Raw genomic sequence first — 14048 nt, forward strand, 5'->3', positions numbered from 1 at the left:
AAAATGCTCCTCTCTAACGTTCATTTTTCTAGCTAACTAACAAGTATATGGTCATTGAATATTTTTTTCCTGAGGAAAATGTGACATTATGTGACATACTGTTTACAAGCTGTTATATTGACATCTCACTGCAGTTGAAACACTGATTTCATGAGACAGGATATGGATTTCGGTAAGTTGTACTCTTTCTTTTAACACGCCTTCGGATGTTCAGTCATGTTTATTTTGTGCTGCAACTGGTATTAAAGCGGAAGAGATGATCAGTTCATCAGTTCTCTTGAACTGAGGCACTACAGTGATCTGTCACTCCACAGTAAACAGTGCCAAAACAGCATTTATTGTTTGAATACTGTACTAAAATGGACAGAAATTGAAATCTGACACTTCGCTTCATATCAAAAGTAACATAGCACAAAGCTTATTGCTATTTATACAGTATGTGCGCTAAAATGTTCAGTTCTAGACTAAGCAATTCTTGGAATTTAAGAATCGAAAACGTTTTGTAAAATAGAGAGATTGATTTTTTTTAACCAGCTCTAGTTGCTATGGTGCTTCCAGGGCATTCTTGGTGTAGCTTGACACATTATCAATTAAAAGTAGCCAACTCAAGTCTCTAGTCCCTAAATACAGCACGTTTTAGGGTGCGTTCACACTTGTAGTTTGGTTCTCTTGGTTCTTTTGACCCAGACCAAAAAAGAAAACAATACGTATGGTCCTGGTACACTTAGCATTCACACTGGCTTTTTTGACTGTGAACCTAAAGATATCGAACCTAAAAGCACAGTCATACGTTCACAACTTGACTAGTCGGACTCGGGTTGAACAACGCATATTTCGTAACGGAACCTCACCGAACACCCCAAACAATAGGTCTTAGCCTTGCTTTAAGTTGAAAACACCTAATGCTGTCTGCTGGACTAACCATGCTTATTGTTGCATGTACATATTTTATTTTTACCACCTGCGAACTCACAAAGAGCTCATAAAAGGCACTTTCACATTGTTTTGGATACACCGCTAGTTCCGCGTCGTCAAATCATGTCGCATCTTATCATTTCGTCCCGTTTTGTTTTGTTTGTAAGTATTTGACTCAAGTTGTGTTCATATTTCATTGAAACTGCACCAAAGTTTGTTTGGAAGCGGACCGAGGCCCACTTTTTTTTTAGCAGTCTCGGCCTGTTTGTTTGGTGCACACCAGGGTTCAGATGGCAGCGTTCACACTTACTCAAATGAACCGCACTAAAAGATCAATCGCACCAGAGTTCGTTTTACAACCAAACATTACAAGTGTGAACACAACCTTAGTTTATGGACCAGGCATCTCTGATTTTCATTTCTCAAACCTACCATAATCATTGCTAATAACCATTAAATATACAATGCACACCAGTTTAGAATAAATCAGCCTCAGAAACCACTGGGAAAGCAAAATCTTGAAAGCAATGCAAAAGTGTGGCATGCATGCCAAAAGCTTGGGTCAGAGGATGTCAAAAGACGCCACATACTGTGATTCATCCAGGCCGTGGGAGTTGACATCTCCTCCAGACCTCTCCAACTCTGTTTTTTCCAGGATTAAGCATAATTTTAAGTGTCTAATTTGACAACCTGGCAACGTAGGTCTGTCGAATTTGTGTGGTAAATATCCACGCTGCAGATTCAGAACTATTCTGCACACGTTTCAGAAACAGCATATCCCTTTCTTGCCCTCTTTCACTCTCTCAGCACAAAGAACCGGGATGCTTCAGGCAGCACTTGCGGGAGAACCAACATTCTGCCTACATCTGCCTGCAATTCAAACAGCTCTCCCACATTGTGTTGCCTGAATAAAAAAAAACAGCACTTGTCAACAGCTTACATGGCTACAAGGTACACATTAAGCTTGAGGGCGATGCTATACAAATACACGAAGTAGCTCAACAAAGATTGTACCATGATGGTCTTTAAAACACTCTCTTAGTACAGAAAAATATTCCATTAAAGTGGATGGGGTGGTGAATGTCTCACACAATGCTCAAAATACATTGATACGACATTTGGTTTATCAATGGAAAGATTTTGATATACATAACGTTGCTGTTACATTAGGAATAGCAAAAAGCTAGTTTCAATCCAGAATAAACACAACGTATAAACTGCAATGAGCTGTAATGGTAGCTGAACAGCTTGGGGGAATCAGGAGGGTAAGCCAAGATGGTGCCAATACCCCTCTGGCTTTTACATACACAGTGGGTCATTGCGGTAATATGAAACAGATTATTTACACAACCAACCAGAGGTCTCTGGGAGTTGGGGAAAAGAAAAACGTAAATGTAAAAAAAAAAAAAAAATCCAGGAAATCCAAACCGCAATGTATACAACCACTGAGCTCCACAGCTGTTTTTACTCTTTAAGCTATCAAGAGACAGACTAAAAAAAAATCTGCACTTTTTCTCTATAAATGCAATTCGATAATATGGCTGCAAGCAGTGATTATCGGGGTCCAAGCACTTTAAGGCATTTAAGCACATATGAAAAAAGACATTATTTAGCAAGCCTGGACCAAACTAAATCAATGATTTAAAAAAGCAAAATCCAGGTAATTTACCATAGAAATATTATGTTTTTAATGTTTGACTGTTATAGCGTCACCTGTGGTCCGATCTCCTTAAAACTTTGCATGCTTGTTTAGAATCACCTGTCACATGTGCTCAGCAGGTTTCGTGAAGTTTTGAGTTTTCTTTTAGGCTTTATAGGATTTTAGGTAAATTTGGACAGGCCCCTTTTCTAAACGACTCTGTTATAACTTCCCAAAGGATAAATTTGAACTTTTTTTTGATAATTATTGACCTAGAGAGACACCGCAGTGTTTTTTTCTTTTCAGATTGAGCAAAAACCTAGGTAAAAGTAGTTTTTTTTTTTTATTATTATTTATTTATTTTTTTACATCTTATCAATCATTTAACAAACAATTTGATTGACAGCAGTGGTTTTAGAGGCAAAGTTGTTTGGAACAAGGGGTTCTACCATATGATACAAAAAACAAACAAACAAACAAACAAACATAATAATAATAAATAAATAAATAAATTGCACAATGCAGAATTGTTTACCCCCTTGAAAAATGCAATATTGCCCCCCAGAGGCCAATTTCGTTTAAATTTCTCACAGACCTTTCGGGCTGTGAGTCAAACCGGCCCACCAAAATTAATTCCAATTGGCCTCCGTTAACCTCGCCAATAGGTGCTCAAATTTTATTGGCCAATGGCAGTCATGGTCTTTTTTTTTTTTGATAAGCAAAAGTCTTCATAGACAATTTTGGCACTTTGGGCCATGACAATACACAGCAATTTTCATATTGATAGGATAAATAGTTGTGTAGTTATAGCCATTGTTAAGGTTTTTCCCTCGTATAGTGCCACCAAGTGGCCGAGCTCCATGATTTCCCCCACCCCCCCTGTGGCCACAGATTGAGCTCTTACATACAATTTCTGAGTTTGGTGAAGATATCTCATTCCGTTCAGGAGTTACAGGCATTTTACTAAAAGTGGGCCTGCCCTTTCGAACGTTTTGGCGTCCCTTTGAATTGAAAGTTCAACTTTTTTTTGATAATTATTGATATTCACTCTTCAAAGAATCTTTCCGCATTAGTTTGGTTCCAACTGGCGAAAAACCTAAGACTAGCTTGCAGAAGTAGGTTTTGCAAAAAAAAAAATAATCCAAAATACCCAAAAATCTGAGGGATGCATTTGAGCCAAGGATTCCAACGACATAAAACACTTGGGCCTGCGACCCACGATTTAGGAGTTATGAGTGATTTCGTACTTTTGATCGCTGTAGAGCTCCTGTCAGGCCAATTGGGGCAAGCCTTCGTGACTTTGTAGGTGGTTTGAGGTACTACCTTCCCTCCAAGTTTCAAGTCTCTACAACTTACGGTTTGGTCTGCACAATCAGTTTTACATGGAGATTGCTGATCCTAGGCTGTTCTAACAATTACACTCTAATACACAAACTGCATATGAAGAAATTCTCAACCATAAAGTACAAAGGAACAATAAGTAACAACTGCAATGCATACAAATTGTGCTACAACCTTGACATAAACAACTGAGGAAAGTCCCACAGTACAAATGGAAAATAATCACATGATGTGCATAAACTAGAATCACAGCCATTTAGTTTTTATTACTACAGTATCAACTAACGAACACTACTGAATCCTTTGTAAGACAGAGTGCTTTGCATATCTGGTTAATAAACTCCAGAAAGATCTACATTTAAGCTTTAGATGCGAACACTTAAAACGCAGATAGAGATCAGCCTGTGTGACTTATGCGAGATTGTAACTTGTTCCAACTGACGAAATGGAGTGCGAATAAACTAAATGCAAGGAAGGACACGGAGAAACGGGAAGGAAAGAGAGAGAACGAGAGAGAGAGAGAAAGGAGAGAAGTGGTAGAGTACGACTTGAATTTAATATTTCATGATTGCCTGAAGGACTTTTCACAGATCAATGTGACTCTGTACCCAAGCCAGTGTCAGCCAGAGAGCGTCAGGAGAAAGCAAAAGAGCGAAAGAAAGAGAGAGAGAGAGAAAGAGAAAACAGTTGAAAGTATGAGATGTATAGAGTAAAAGACAAAGAAAAGAGTTAAAGAAGGACAAGCATAAAAAATTAACGTGACAGTGAAAGAAATATTCGGCTCATCGGTTCAGGAGACTGTTAGTCTTCTAAACACCAGTGTGTGTTTGCTCCATGAGAGATACACCCTCCACTGCCTCAATGCCTGTGGGCTTCGCCACAGGCACACATTACCTCCGTTAATGGGTTTCCATTTGAGCAGCAGAAAGGAAGCCAATAACCTATCCACACTAATGGATTAGTCTACATGTAGGCAACCTCTGCAGCTAATCTTGGACCAACTGTTTTCTTTCTTCACCAAACAAACAGAAGAAACAAAGGATGTCACCATATGTGGGAGCCAAAGCGAAATTATTGAAAAAAAGAAGAGATAGGCCAACGCATCCAAAACAGCCTTCTTGTTCTGATAGGCGTCACTCAAGCCAACTTTCACAAAACTCTCACAGTTGGAGGGAACTTGGTGAGTGTTGTCCTTCCACGGCCATCGTGAACCAATAAACTTACCATTTTAATTAGTGAAGATTAACAAGGGAGGTAATTAATTTCTGAGATGGGCATCTTAAAAGCGCCAAAGGCTTGACTTTGTTGACGGAGCCGAATGCTTTTTCATTGATGTGGGCAAAATAGAGGGGCATCATTATAAGCTACGAAAAGCATGCACTTGCATTCTAAAAGAGTCGATGGCTGGAAACGTTCCTCTTTGCGGGCTATTGTGATGTTATTATTGAAACTAAATGTAGAGCACCTTATTCGTCTCACCAAACTCACAGAATCTTCATTAGACATTACAGGTACATAAAGACAGAAGGGTGCTACACTAAAAGCTAGATACTTAAACTGAAGCAAGAACAGAAAGAAGAAATAAAAAAAGAAATGTTCCGACAAGCTGTATTTTTTCTCTTCTTCTACATCCAGACAGGTATATGGTTAGATGTTACGTTTGAAGCCAAGATAAGGTCAAATGCATTTATTAGTCTGAGTCGTCAATCTGAGCATCACTGAACTATCATGTGAAGTTCTCAAGTACACAGTAGGAATAGCAAATTCCATCTCCTTCATCCTTCAAGGCACTTTTCCTTATGGAGAATGATGCAATATTCCACTCCTCACACTTCAAGTGTTTTGTAACAGTATTCCAAGAAGAACTGAAAATGTTCTGGAGGCCCTGCTCTTCATTTGATCATAGCTACATACTGCAAGGGATTTTCCATTTTGTCAACTCCCTGTGCAAACTACAGTAAGTCCATCGAGTGTTACACACTGCTTGTATCTCGTTCATTGACTTCAAAGCTTTCTGTTATGTGTCGAGGGTCACTTAACAGTAATATTCAGATCTACAAAGAAATATTTAATGGTTATAAAAATTACTATTAATTGCATAAAACAATGAGAATATCAATGCAAAATTTGACTCCAATAATAAAAAAGATAAAATTCTGACATGCACTACCAGTCAAAAGTTTTTGAACAGCAAGAAGAATGTTTTTTTTCTTTTCTCTTCTGCTCACCAAGCCTGCATTTATTTGATCCAAAGCACAGCAAAAGCAGTAATATTGTAAAATATTAGTTTTAGTATTTAAAATAACTGCTTTCTATTTAAATATATTTTAAAATGTACATTTTAAATGTACATTTTTTCAGGATTCTTAGATGAATAGAAAGATCCAAAGATCAGCATTTATCTGAAATAAAAAGGTTTTGTAACAATATACTATACCATTCAAAAGCTTCGAGTCAGAATTTTTTTTTGAGGATAGAATTTAGAGAAATTAATACTTTTATTTAGCAAGGATGCTTTAAATAGATCGAAAGTGATGATAAAGACATTTATAATGTTACAAAAGATTTCTATTTCAGATAAATGCTGTTCTTCTGAACTGTCTATTCAACAAAGAAAAAAAAATCAACTCAGCTGTTTTTAACATAATAATAATAAATGTTTTTTGAGCAGCAAATCAGAACATTAGAATAATTTCTGAAGGATCATGTGACGGTAAAGATGCTAAAATTCACCTTTGAAATCACAGAAATAAATTACAATTTAAAATAGAAAGCAGTTATTTTAAATAGTAAAAATATTTCAAAATGTTACTGTTTTTGCTGTACTTTCGATCAAATAAATGTATGCTTGGTGAGCAGAAGAGACGTCTTTAAAAAAAACCCATTAACAGTAAACATCTTACTGTTCAAAACTTTTGACTGGTAGTGCATCATCAGTCAAACTGTACCTGAAAACAGCAAGACCGTAAATAGCCCTCCAATTTAAACCCTTTTCAGTCTGACACTAGGATTTATCTGGGTCGAACAAATAAACCCAATTTGACCTCCCTTAATATATTGGATGAAAAAATGCCTGTCAAAGCAGGAGTTGATCAATACAAAATTAAGAAAAACAGAACACATCATCACTCTTACAAAGCCCTAACCACTAACAAAGACCTTCCTCTTCTTGCAATAGTAGCCTGAGGTCGGAAAGAGGCAATTTTTGGCATTACGTTATTCCACGCAACCCCTACAAACTGATAACAGACTCTTCATGCTCCTTCTTATCATGTCAAAACACATGCAGATAACCCACAGATAGCACACACAAGACTCATCACATCACCGCGCATGAAAAAACACTGGAGCTCCAATCAACCGGCAAAATCTGCCACAGGAAACAAGAGAATCTGTGTGAATTTTATATTAATGATATAACTTTACACGACGGTAACAAACCACAGAGATAAAGCACGATGTGTAGGCCAAGGTAAAGGCGTGTAAAGACTGAAAATGGAGAAGAGAAGTAATAATACATTTATTAGATTTATGTTAATAAATTTACATCCTGACTAATTACTCATCCGAACACAATGCGATATTAAAATTCTATTATTTTGTCAAAACCAACAAACAAACAAAAATCCCTAATATCTAAAAATCAATTGTTTTAAAGGGATAGTTCACCCAAAAATGAAAATTCTGTCATTAATTACTCACCTTCATGTTGTAAAACCTTTGTTCATTTTCGTAACATGAATTAAGGTATTTTGGATAAAATCCGAAAGCTTTCTGACCCTGCATAGACAGCAAGGCAACTGACATGTTCAAGGCCCAGAAAAGTAGTAAGAACATCATTAAAATGGACCATGTGACATCAGTGGTTCAACTGTAATTTTATGAAGCTATGAGAATAATTTGTGTGCGCAAACAAAACAAAAATAATGACTTTACTCAACAATTTCTTCTCTTCTTGTGTCAATCTTAAAAGCGTGTTTACTAAACTACAACGATGCAAGCATGTGCAATTCTCTGCTTGTAAACAATGTGTTATTTTGTTTTCTTTACTATTTTAATGATGTCCTTACTACCACTCTGGGCCTTGAACAAGGTAGTTGTGTTGCTGTCTATTCAGGGTCAGAAAGCTCTCAGATTTCATCAAAAATATCTTAATTTGTGTTCTGAAGACGAACGAAGCTCTTACAGAGTAATTAATGACAGAGTTTTCATTTTTGGGTGAACCATCCCTTTGAACACTACGCCTGCGTCCCAATGTGCATAATATCCATCCTAAATTCTATGTTGTAGCAGTAATTTTCAATACTATTTAGGGCAGATAGGGTGGATAGTATGCACATTGGGACAGAGGGTTTTATTTATTTTTTTGATTTGCTGAAGTATTGCAACATACATCTGAGAGAAATGGAGTTAAAAAAACAATGAATTATTCACTAGATCATTTCAAAAATAGAGCAGGAGAAATTTCATCTCCTGACAGCTTTTGTGTACGTTAGATGACGGAAAAGCTAACCTGAGCATGAACAACTAAATATCCCACAATATCAATCAATACCATTAATAAAAAACAAGAAGTGTTGGTTTGCTGTGCATCCCTATGTGCAAATTTGTCTTTGTGGTCCAGAAAAAGAAAGTCATACAGGTTTAGAACAACATGAGGATGAGTAAATGATGACAGGATGTTAATTTTTGGTTAAACGGTCCCTTTAACGATCCATACTGAATAAGAGCACACTCTCAGTTCAGTGACTGGTAATGTTTAAACTCCATGCCACTGCTGCAAAAAGCTGTGCTTTGGTAGTGCTCATTACTGGCTACACATTTCAATCTGCCTTTGGTATTCCATGTCTGCCCCCACGTCCCCCCTCCCTCCCCCCATTCAGTCTCTGCCCTCTGGCCGATCTGGCAGAGGGGGAGATTTTAATTGTGGCTATAGAACTCTGCACGGTTCTTTGCCTGTGAGCGAGCCCTCACTTCAGTGAGTGAGAGCTTGCTTTAGTGATATTGGGTCCAGTCCATCCCTTCAGGCTGCTTTTAATGGCCCTCTCCTCTCTTTCATAGCCGGGACCGAGATTGTTTTCCATGTGATGCCTGTTAATTCTGCTGCAGGGAAGGGCAACCGTATATCCATCCTCCTTTTTTGAGAGAGATACATTTCTTCTTGCTTTCCGTCTCCATTTTTCCTTTTTACTTTCTCACAATACTTGCTTTTCTCGAAAGTTGAAGCCAAGATGTTACACTTACCGAATGCATCCGGACCGAAAAGAATCACTACATTACTATACTATTAGCATCTACACCAACGCACAATAACATAGCCTATTAGAAGCACACGCTTAAATCTCTAGCTTTCACTAACTGTCGTATACGCGTTCATAAGAGAGTTTCAGCGGATGATGTAGGAGTAATGTAAGCTTCGATGAGAATGTGCCAGCCTCGCAAGAACCAAGTTGTTCACAGCAAAGAAAAAACATGTTAAGAAGTGAATTGTTTTAGCCAGATAGTACAAGAGTTAGCAAAGGCTAGAGACTACGGCTTATAAAGTTTAAAATACAGGTACTTTTTGTACACAAATGCATTGATTCGCTTCAGAAGGCCTTTATTAACACCCTGCAGGAGTGTGATGTGTGAATTCAACAATGTATTATGGCTGTCGTGAATAAAATGAAATGTGAAAATTAAGGAAATGTGTAAATTTGCTGAGTTACATTTAGATTTGCTCACGCTGCATCAGTTGCTTTTTACACAGTTTTTTGTAAAAAAAACGTTTCTGTTGAGCTTGAACTTGCCAATCAGAAGAGCTGTGATGAGTGTGCACGCTCGCAAATTCCCTTTTATGATTTATGGATGCACTTTTTTTTAGTGCAACAGTCAGGTTTCCTGCTATGGAAGAAACGTTGCCAAATTCATCTGTTAAAAAAAAAAAAAAAATCATATGTAATGGCTAATTTTCAGATGAAGAACTAGTTAAGAAGTTCATTGTTTTAGCTAGACAGTACGACAGTTAGCAGAGGCTAGATATATTTGGTTTATAAAGTTAAAATACAAGTACATTTTGTACAAAACGCGCATTGATTCACTTCAGAAGGCCTTTATTAACACCCTGGAGCAGTGTGGAAAACTTTTTAGGATGTATGAATGCACTTTTTTTAGTGCAACAGTCAGGTTTCCTGTTATTGGAAGAAACACGTTGCCAAATTCATTTTTGTTAAAAAAAAAAAAAATCGTATATAATGGCTAATTTTCAGATAAAGAGCTAGTTGTTAATTGTTTTAGCTAGACAGTACGACAGTTGGCAAAGGTTACATATTATGTTTTATACAGGTTCAAATACAGGTACTTTTTGTACAAAAACATATTCATGGAGTCATGTGGAACACTTTTTATGATGTATGGAAGCACTTTTTTGGGCTTCAAAATCTCAACACCCATTCACTGCCATTTTAAAACTTGAGCCAGGACATTTTTTAATATAACTCTGATTGCATTTGTCTGGAAGAAGACAGTCATATACACCTAGGATAGATTGAGGGTGAGTAAAACATGGGGTAATTTTCACTTTTTGGGTGAACCATCTCTTTAAAGGAGAAGAAAAAAAAAAAAATGTACAGATAATGTACTCACCCCCTTATCATCCAAGATGTTCATGTCTTTCTTTCTTCAGTCGTGAAGAAATTATGTTTTTTGAGGAAAACATTTCAGGATTTTTTCTCCATATAAAGGACTGATATGGTGCCCTGAGTTTGAAGGTAAAACAGCGATATAGGACAATTTTGAAGCTGAGGGAGAACATGAGATGGGAGTTTTTCAACATACCCTAACTGTCATGAACCGAAAAAAAAACAAAAAAACAGTTCAGGCAGAGTAAGCAAGAAGAGCGTTTGACATTAAAAAGTATATAAATTGTATTATTTTTATGAAAATAACCAATCGTCTTGCTGGATAAGACCGTTCTTCCTCGGCTGGGATCGTTTACAACTGCCTTTGAAGCCGCATTTAAACTGCATTTTGGAAGTTCAAACTCGGGTCACCATAGAAGTCCATTATATGGAAAAAAAAAAGGCTGAAATGTTTTCCTCAAAAAACAATTTCTTTACAACTGAAGAAAGAAAGACATGAACATCTTATATGACTTCTTTAAGGTTTGTCGCCTGTCACTTCAAATGTTCTGTTAAGCAGGATGAGTTCTGATTGGCTGTCAATGTTTTTATCATTCATCAGCTTGAAAAAAAACCTTTTTGAAAGTAATTCCAACATCGTCAAGAATCATGGCGATCTCCAAGAATTATTGTAGTAATAATATAAGAAGTGCACCAGACACAATACAAAATCATCTTCTCGTCCTCTTTTTCCACATGGATTGTTTCTCAATCCGTTGTCCTCTCCATCCCCCTGGCCTCAGGACTGGGATGAACATGTTAATATGGGCTGCCCATGTTAGGACAGCTCAACTCTGAACCCTCATGTGTGATCTGCCCGTAGGCTCAGTCTGGTATGCAGGCCCACAGGAACTCAGCGGCCTTTATTACAGCGTGCCCTACAACTCGCCCTTCAGAAACGTCCTCATCACCTGCCCTTGTAACTAATCTACCCTCGAGTGCTCCTGCAGGGCTGCCCTCTGGCCTAAACGCTTCATCAACCCAAAGACAGACGGAATAGCAATCAAACAACAAACCGCCTCGAGGGCGTCGAGGCCAGACAAAGGGCGAGCAGAAAACGGCACCCTTTCCTCAACCGCTGCAAACAAGAACTTGAGCATTTTATCTCGACGAATGACACCGCAGGAAGCTTTTATTTAGAAGCGAACGGGGAGCAAGGACGAGGTATTTTGCTGTCAGGACGCGGGGGTGGGGGAAGAATGAGTGGAGCCATTATGACATGGCTGCCTCCCGCTTCGGGCCATGCTGCCCTTCAGGCACATTGCTGTGGAGATGAAATCTCTGACTGGACCCTTCAGAGCAGGCCCAGCCACGGACCCCTGGGCGAGGACCGACCCCTTTAGAAAAGTCATATTCACTTTGCTCCACATCGAGGGGGTGTGCGTGAGTTTCTGCGCATGTGTTGGGAGGGGGGCACTGCCGAAGGCAACACTGAGTTGGATGTGAAAGACAGAAATGATGGGCTGAAAATGAAGAGCGAAGACGTCTCTGTCTATATTTTGGATGTGTGAGATGCGAACACTTTTACCTGCGATGGCAAAGCCATCTGAGAAAGCATCAGGTTTGCTGATCTGTTTTATGTGGGTGGATGAAGGTAATCCATAGTGAAAGAGGTCGGCAGTGCATTCATAGAGCAGAAATAATGCTTTTATTTGGTTATTTATGCTCTCCATAAAGGGACATTTAGTGCCCTCCACAGCAGCAGATTGCTGTAATGCAAGTAAAGGGAAGATCGAAGACATGTGGCGGGTCATTAGAACAGCCCCTACTGTTAATGTTGATAATGGTAATGATCACTTATGTGCGATATCATCCAACACGTCTCTTATTGATAATATGCCATGGGCAGAAACATGTGAAGTTACAGTATTTACATAGAACTGAAATGACAGTTGCTTGATTTACTAAATTAGCACAAATAAGTTTTGCTCAAGCAAAAAAAATGTAGTGAGCGTGACTGGTTGGGGGATTTGTTATGGCCATACATTTGAATCTCATTACTGCAACAGTCAGGTTTCCAAAGAAAATGTACCATGAGGTCAGAAGAAATAATGTTAGTGGCAGGAACATGTTGCCAATTTTATTTAAAAATAAAAAAAAATAAAATAAAATCATATTTAATAGCTAACTTCCAGGTGAAAAATTAGACTAATTATAAATCCTGAAGAAAGAACCATCAGTTAGTAGCTTATAGCAAACAAATCAGGACAATTTAGAGAATGAAAATCAGGATCACTACCATGAGGCCCTGTGAATGATGTAATCAAATTTGGGCTGTCAAACGATTAAATCGCGATTAATCGCATACAAAATAAAAATTTGAGTTTGCATCATTATGTGTTTGTACTGTGTGTATATATATATATATATATATATATATATATATATATAATTAAGAGGTTGCGTTAGCCGGAATTTTTTCTTTTTTTTTTAGCAGTGACGGAAAAATCTGAAAGCCGTCTGTCATTTTGACAGATTACACTGAGGGTAATCTATTGCAAATTGTAACTGTAATTCCCACTCCTGTCCTGTTTGTGGCGAGTGCACTCTAGTGTAGCAGCAGAGCGCTGGATCCAGAACAAAAACCAATTTGATTACGCACAGACGAGTACACAGAAGCTACAACGACTAAGTATTTATTGCTTGAACTTCCTAATGAAATGGACAGTGTTTGAAATCTGAGACTTTTTTTTATATCAAAAGTAACACAAAGCCTAGCCTATTGCTATTTATTGGAAGGAAGACGCACTATGTACGTTTATTCATCAACCGAAAACAGCATAGACCAAAAGATCGATTGTGATTTAAGAATCGATATTGTTTCATTAAAATGAGAATCTATTAAAATTGAGAAAACTTTTTTTTTGTTTGTTTGTTTACCCAGCCCTAGCGTATTTTGTTGTTTTTAAAACACTGCACTGCCATCCTGTAGGTTGTTGATTAAAATGAAAATGTGAAAAAAATAAATAAATAAGAGCAATTAAATGTGTTATTGTAATTCAAATATGAAAATTAAAATGACGGGTAAGAGTAGATTATGACGGAATTTTTACATCCCTGTCCGTCAAAATGACGGACAATGTTAAAGTTTAGCGCAACCTCTGATATATATATACATATATACACACAAACACGTTTATGTATATATTTAAGAAATATTTACAATTATATGCATTTATCATCATTTTTATATAATTTATATTATAAATAAATAAAAATATTTGGTACATAAATAACACATTTCTCTGAAATATATACATTCATTTGTGTGTATTTATATATACATAATAATTACACACAGTGCACACACATATATTAGGAAACTCAAACTTTTATTTTGTATGCGATTAATCATTTGACAGCCCTAAATCAAATTCTTCTATTTACATTGCTGACAAACTTTTTATATTGTATAATCTTATTAATATTGCTGCTTATTATTTTGTGGAAACCATGATGGATTATATTTAGAACAGCATTTATTTGAAAATAGA

The 14048-nt window shown here is 37.2% G+C and overlaps 1 protein-coding gene across 1 annotated transcript in view; it reads right to left on the reverse strand.

Moving 5' to 3' along the window:
• si:dkey-219c3.2 (transcription initiation factor TFIID subunit 4) overlaps positions 1 to 14048 on the reverse strand; it is a 58814-nt gene that overhangs the window by 9549 nt on the left and 35217 nt on the right. The window lies entirely within an intron of this gene.

This window comes from Labeo rohita, chromosome 25 (genome assembly GCF_022985175.1).
Source record: "Labeo rohita strain BAU-BD-2019 chromosome 25, IGBB_LRoh.1.0, whole genome shotgun sequence".
NCBI classification, from domain to species: domain Eukaryota; kingdom Metazoa; phylum Chordata; class Actinopteri; order Cypriniformes; family Cyprinidae; genus Labeo; species Labeo rohita.